The following is a 7,857-nucleotide window of genomic DNA, read 5'->3' on the forward strand; positions in this document are numbered from 1 at the left end:
AGAGCCATTGGCTAACCTATTCTCCATCCTCCTGTTGAGTAAAAACGCCTCAGGTGGAAGAGGCATCTGTATAATTGGCACTGTTTGAAATGTGATGTAACATGAATAAAACCTGCAGCTTTCTCACTCATGTGGCTACATGTTGAGGTTAGCTATGTGGGTAGCTCCTTTCTCATATACTTTTTTCGCTGGAAATCTATTTAAGAAAAGACAAACATGCACAAGGGGACAATGAAACAAAAAAAGAATTGCCATCTACAGTCACAATAAATATAGATCTATTCGTATTTACACTTAATGTATTGACATATGCTCTCCAAATCGTAGAACTGTAGAGTTGGAGTGTCTGAATAGGTATTCAAACAAAGTTGGTGTTTATAGAAAATAAGTTTGAATGTAACAAGCGTATTAAGGTGAATATTTACCCTTCTAAATCTCTTAGCACCTGCAAAGGCTTGTAATTTCCATTTTGTGTCGTGCTGATTGCTCCCATAGTACAAGAATATAATGTAAAAGTATATGAACATTTGCAAAAATCAAGGATTTCACTGATAATAAGAGGTAGCATGGACAGCAACTTCAGACCAAAATGGAAATATCGCTGGACAAGCCCAGATATCTGGGCAGTTCATGATGAATTCTCAAGAGGCCTTGGCAGAGCAGACCAGTTGAGGCATCACAGGAATGGAATAAGTGCTTGAATAACTTCATGGGTATATTTTATATATACCTCTTCTCTTCCAAAAAGCAATACAAAACCTTCCATTCTTTGCAATCAGGAACTTATGCAAAATATGCCAATACATGCAAGTCTGTCGTTTAATCCAGTTGTCAAAACTAAAACAAGAAGATTCCCTTCATTTGAAAGTGTATGTTTAAGCAGAAACTTTGGTGCTTAGACCTCTGCAAACATCTGGATTTTGTTAGGCGGTGTAACCTCCATTTTTCGTCTCATGAAATCAGTTTCTCCTCTCAAAGCCTCCCAGATTCTGTGTACAAGTAGACTTTCTCCCACCCATTCAAAAGTTGATAGGGTTGTCATTTGTAGTTAAGGAACTGATTTCCGCCCTGGATCACAGATCTTTGTGTTCCAAGGTGTTCCTTTATTTCAAATGGGAATTACTGTGTTTCCATAGGCAGTAGCAGCAGTAGAGTCGTGAAACCTGGGGCAGCATCTGACTTGGCCAGCTTTTCTTCAGGTGTTTCTCTAGAATACCTGCGGTATCCTAAGAAGATGTGGCAGCTGTCCATGAAATACCTGCAGGACACGACAAATGGGTTTTTGGAAAGGGGAGGGGAGAGGAAAACAGGCTTAGGCCTGAAGGTGAGCCCTGCTGCTGTTATAAAAGAGAGAACCAACCGTGATTTAAGGGAAATAGTTCCTTGTTCTTTACCAGGAAGGAACAGCAAAGGGGATCAAGAACATTTCAAGTTAAAAGCAGTTATTCTCTCGCACGCACACCCCACAACAAAATGCAAATGGAACAGATGCAGGTTATGAATGCTTTGCCAACAACAGCAAAACTTCCTGGAATGGCTCCTGCTGGATCTTCCAGCAAATTGTTTTGTTTCCTTTCTCTGTGCATTTCAGTGACAGTTCAGGAGAGGGGGCTGCTCTTTTTCCCCTCTTTCCCACCCCCCATCCTTCCCCAGTTGCAACTCCTGCCGGCTTGAAAGCAGGCCTGTCCAAACAGCCTGCCAGTCACCTAGGGCAGGCAACCAGAATCTCAATAACAAAAGACAAAATCAGCTTGACAGCCTGTTTTATTTATTTTCTTTCATAAAAAGTTACGCACCGCTTGACTGTTTAAAAAGCCCTTGTAGCTGTTTGCAAAAAGATAAAAAAATAAAAATCCAGAAATTTTTCCACCTATGCTGTGAAGCATTACAAAAGTTAACATATTAAAACATATTAAAATTGCCACCACTTTCTAAGCATCTGCATAGACTTGTCTCCCCAGGAATGTTTTGAATCAGGTGCCAAAAGTATAGCGAAGGTGCCTGCTTGATTCTCAATAGGGAGTTCCAAAGTTTAGGCGCCGTCACACACTAGCCCTGGGATCTCCAGTCTGGCTCCACGAAAATCTCGCTGGTGGGAATAAAATAGAATAGAAATAGAAGTGGGCCAGCAGAGGAAAGTATCAAGATTCCAAGCGTCAGAGTTGGAACCGCTGGCAGAATCGGACCCGCATGTCGTGATCCAGCTTCGCCGCTGACCTACCGCCACCGTGTGGCAGAACCAGGGTAGGGCAGCTGTTTTGCTTGGAAAGCTGAGCTGCAAATATGCATAAGCACGCACGCGAGCACAAAGGCAGGTTCACACGTTACTCTCGCGCGCCCTGCACACGCGCGCCCATTTGTACACGTTCCTGTGCCTCTCTCTGCGCCTGTCCTTCACGCCCTGCCGCCGCGTCGCCCAGTCCGATTAGCAGGATTGCCACCCTGCGCGCATTAATCTGAGAGTAATCCCTTCTGAACACCGAGGAGTTTCCAAGTCAACACGGATAGCATCGACCAGCTGCACGACGACGAGCGTGGTTTAATTCCCATCTGTCTGCAAATATATATATATTTTGCATATATATATATGCAAAAAGATAAAACCATAAAATCCAGAAAAATTTCCACCCATGCTTTAAAGCATTGCAAAAGTTAAAATATTAAAACATATTAAAATTGCCACCACCACTTTCTAAGCATATATATATATTTAATTGCCTCCCCCCTCCATGCTAAATTGGTCAGTTTTACAGAACGTGGCTGGAATGCGTTGCTTTAGAGTTAGCAACGTGCCTTCAACGTCATCTTTTCTGTTGAGTCAACAAATGTGGAATTTGGAAGGCGGGAAAGCAAAGAAACGAAACTGGACGCGGAGGCGCTTATTTGCTGTGACTAAAAGCCACGAGTGCGCTCCTTCGATAGCTCAGCTGGTAGAGCGGAGGACTGTAGAATGTGAAAAGCCGTCATCCTTAGGTCGCTGGTTCGATTCCGGCTCGAAGGACATTGTTTTTTCCCCCTTTTCTATTATAAATGCCCCACCAAATTCCAGATGCGTTCTCAATTTAATTCACAGGTGATCAGAGTGCACTGCAGGCTGAGGGCATCAAAAGTCTCTCCCACCCTCCCCGCAAAAAGGCCCCGCCACTGGAATGCATTTCCTTATAAAGGCATTACGACCAGAGAACCTGGTAAACAGAAATACCTTTAACTGTTAGTCTCCGCTGGGTCAGATCTCACATGTTTCTCTGGCAATGATAGACAGATAGATAGATAGATAAGGAAAGTTTAAATCTGTTTCTCTGCTTTCTGTTCGTGGGTTTGGGTTGCACGTGTGAGCTTTGCAACGAGGGGAGATGCTCATTGAACTAATGGGTGTTACTCGAGAGTAGGCATGCACAAGATCGCTCTGTTTGTCCTTTTTTAAAAATTATTTTTAGTACTGTAACACCAAAACCCACGATATCTGTGTATCTGAAGAAGTGTGCATGCACACGAAAGCTCATACCAAGAACTAACTTAGTTGGTCTTTAAGGTGCTACTGGAAGAAAAAAAAAATTTTTTTTTTTTTGTTTTTGTTTTCACAACAATGGTGGAGTTATTAGGCTGCACCTGGAGTTTCCTTACGTAAAAACAGCACAGGGGTAGGAATAGAACTTCTGGGGAAATGCTTAAGTACAGAACTGGAACTAAGCTCTGCGATTGGCTCGTTGAAATTGTAAGGAGGTCACGCTATTGGGTGCAAACTCCTACGGAAGCAGCGAACGCTATTGGTTGGTCTGTTGACTTGGGCCACCCCATTGGCTACTACTTTTTAAAGTTATTCATCCCACTTCTGCTTTTAGTTTTTTTGACTCTCTGCTCATCTGCTTTGAGCACATGGACACAAAAATGCCGGATTTTTCTTGCTAGCGCACGTTGGAGAAGCCACAGCGATCTCACTGAATAACCAGGCACAGAATTCGAGGAAAAGTGTCGATCACCGTGGACTAGAATCTTGTCCCGAAGTGATTAGGAAAAATACAACCTTATATAGCGGATCTCGGTCCGCCCAGCTCAGCGTTGTCCACACTGTCTGGCAGCAGCTATCTCTCTCAGCCCTCCCTGGAAATGCCGACCTTCGGGCCTTTCCGCAAAACATATTGTCCTTCGAGCCGGAATCGAACCAGCGACCTAAGGATGACTTTTTCTTAAGTATTCTACAGTCCTCCGCTCTACCAGCTGAGCTATCGAAGGAGCGTGATTCAGCTGTCAAAGGGATGTCGTTTAAACCAGCCTGCTCAAGAGTGTTTTGCCTTGTGCATTTGTCAAAATGTAAAACTGAACAGGTTCTTTTAAAGTTCTGCTAATTTAAACCCGTCAGCAGTGCAGATGATCAGGAATCAAAGTGTAGTCGCACACAGGCAAATCAGCCCCCCTTAGGGCAGTCATCCTGTTAAATAAATCTTATTTGGTTGATCAAATGAATTTTAATGGATTAAGTCTGCATGGATTTGCACCCTAATGCAGAAACAGGATTTTTATTTTTAAAGTACTTTCTTTTTAAATGATCGTGTGTTGCAGCAGGTACAGATTGGAAGACGAATTCCGCACAAAGGGGAAGTGTTGGCAGAAGGATGATGTGAGGGGAATAATAGAACCATAGAACCCCGAAGGTCATTTGTTTCAACCTCTTGCAATGCAGGAATCTCAGTACAAAAATGGCATGAATATACATCCATCCATCACAACTTGCATGAAGTTTAAAACTCAGCCTTTCCGACCTCAAATTTACGTTGCTTTGTGTCTGCTGCCACCTGGTGGTTCTTGAGGCAATTTCATTAAAGATCACTTTGTTATGCAGACTGCTGCCAAAGTCAGGCGGAGTCCAGTGCAAGATTTGCAAGATTTGTTGTTGTTTAGTCGTTTAGTTCTGTCCGACTCTTCGTGACCCCATGGACCAGAGCACGCCAGGCACTCCTGTCTTCCACTGCCTCCCGCAGTTTGGTCAAACTCATGCTGGTACCTTCGAGAACACTGTCCAACCATCTTGTCCTCTGTCGTCCCCTTCTCCTTGTGCCCCCCATCTTTCCCAACATCAGGGTCTTTTCCAGGGAGTCTTCTCTTCTCATGAGGTGGCCAAAGTATTGGAGCCTCAGCTTCACGATCTGTCCTTCCAGTGAGCACTCAGGGCTGATTTCCTTCAGAATGGATAGGTTTGATCTTCTGGCAGTCCATAAAAGGTAAAGGGACCCCTGACCATTAGGTCCAGTCATGGCCGACTCTGGGGTTGCAGCGCTCATCTCGCTTTACTGGCCAAGGGAGCCGGCATACAGCTTCCGTCATGTGGCCAGCATGACTAAGCCACTTCTGGCTAACCAGAGCAGCACATGGAAACGCCGTTTACCTTCCCGCCGGAGCGGTACCTATTTATCTACTTGCACTTGGACGTGCTTTCAAACTGCTAGGTTGGCAGGAGCAGCGACCGAGCAATGGGAGCTCACCCCGTCGCAGGGATTCGAACCGCCGACCTTCTGATCGGCAAGTCCTAGGCTCTGTGGTTTAACCCACAACGCCACCCACATCCCTCTAGCTCTCCTTACAGAACTTAAAATCCCGGGAATCCTTGGCCTGGGGAGAGATAGTATTAAAATTATGTCTAGCACAGGAGATGTGGCCTTTCATAACAGTGCTCTCACAGGCATGGCAGCCGCCTCGCTTTCTTAAGGACAGTTTCTTTTTAAATGGCCTCAAGTTACCACCTTATCTCACTAACCTTTCTCCTATGCATTCAAAAGCTGTCTCATTAACTGTTGCTTTTTCTGCATCTGCAGCACTGAAGTGACCTCCCTGGGCTGCAAGCCTGGGCAGTGTACATGGAGGTCCTGGGATGCCCAGATAACAAGACCCCACTCTTGGCCTTGCTGATGTGGTTCAAAGGAAAGGAAAGAAATATCTTTAGCTGAAGGAGTTGCCAGAAGGAGGCATAGAAGGCAACATCTGACCCTTTTAGGGACTCCACTCTTGATTTGTGTCGCGTTTAGCCGTTTCTCCTCCCAAAGATGTCCCACAAGCCAGCAGGTATGAATTTTTCCTCGAGTTTCACAAATGAGTATATCCACAAGGCAGCGGAGGTTTGTTGTTGTTGTTGTTTAGTTGTTTAGTCGTTTAGTTGTTTAGTTGTTTAGTCATGTCTGACTCTTCGTGACCCCATGGACCAGAGCACGCCAGGCACTCCTGTCTTCCACTGCCTCCCGCAGTTTGGTCAGACTCATGTTTGTGGCTTCGAGAACACGGTCCAACCATCTTGTCCTCTGTCGTCCCCTTCTCCTTGTGCCCTCCATCTTTCCCAACATCAGGGTCTTTGAGGAGATTTCACCCCTCCCATATCCAAGAATCTGCTGATGATCTCTGCTGATTCTCCAGAGAGGAAGGGCGGTTTTCTGCTCTCTGCTTATACTGCTCCAGCACCACATCAAAGAGTCAGTCAGTCAGTGTGTTGGAGAGAGAGAGAGACTGAGTGTTAGAGAGAGATCGTGTGTATAGATAAGGTTGCTGCTAAGAGCAGCTGCAGGCACTCAGTGCAGTTTAGCATTCATTTACGTTTAAACCTCATTTAGCTCTGTATATAGCTGTGTATTATAGTTGTAGATAGAATAAAGAAGATATTCTACAGAGCTGCTCTCCGAGTTGTTTATGCTCTGCTATACTCTGCTGTGCGACGACTGACTTCTTGTGGAAGTGGATCCGGTGCTCACAACTCTAAGCTGTGAGTCCACAGCACTTTGACCTGTTCCTGTGCAGAAGGTGGTCTCTGGAAGTGCTACCCAGCTCGCCTAGCCCAGTCGGGGCTGAAGTGGATGAGTCCAGTTGGTGACACTGGCTCAAGGGCGATGCTGACATTTTCAAGGGAGTCTTCTCTTCTCATGAGGTGGCCAAAGTATTGAGCCTCAGCTTCAGGATCTGTCCTTTCAGTTAGGATCAGAGTTTTCCATCTCCTAGATCAGGGGTTGGCAACCTACGGCCCGGGGGCCGGATGCGGCCCAATTGCCGTCTAAATCCGGCCCGCAGATGGTCCGGGAATCAGCATGTTTTTACATGAGTAGAATGTGTCCTTTTATTTAAAATGCATCTCTGGGTTAGTTGTGTGGCACAGGAATTTGTTCATTATTTTTTCCAAAATATAGTCCGGCCCCCCACAAGGTCTGAGGAATGGTGGACCGTTCCTAACTCATGGAGGGTTTGAGACCCATCGGCTACCCTCACCTGGTTTAGCCAGCAAGTCAAAGCCGTTCCCAGAGTGTGACTACTGTTGCACGCTGACTGATGTACATAATTTCAGCAAGCAAAGCCACGCCCCACCCCAGCACACAAATGAAGTGCAGGTGAAAGCTTCACCTGACAGGTATCTGTCTGGTTAGGTGCTGCTGACGGTGTAGGATGGAAGGGAGCAGGCAGAGGAAAAGTCCTCAGCAATCCTAATAGTGCCGTTTGAATGCATGCTTATACAGAAGCCAAACTGCATTCAGTGGGGCTTACTCCCAGGTAAATGTGCAGAGGGTGGCAGCAATCCTGCACGTGTTTACTCAGAGGTAAACCCTACCAAGCGCCTTTGTAAGCATGTTTGGAATTGCAGCCTGCAGCTGCCATCTTATACAGACATCCCAGAGACTAAATCACATTGAATTCAACGGGGCTGACTTCCGAGTAGTCCTACATAAGCTTGCACGACAAATCTATTTCAAAATGTTTGTTCATTCTTTTATTTTATATAATTTATACACTGCTTGATTGCAAAACAAACAAACAAAATGCTCAAAGCGGTTTACAAAACAGAACAAAACAGTAAAATTATCAATAAGGAAAACTAACCATATTTTT

Source organism: Podarcis filfolensis (assembly GCF_964270895.1).
Source record: "Podarcis filfolensis genome assembly, chromosome: 2".
Lineage (NCBI taxonomy): Eukaryota > Metazoa > Chordata > Lepidosauria > Squamata > Lacertidae > Podarcis > Podarcis filfolensis.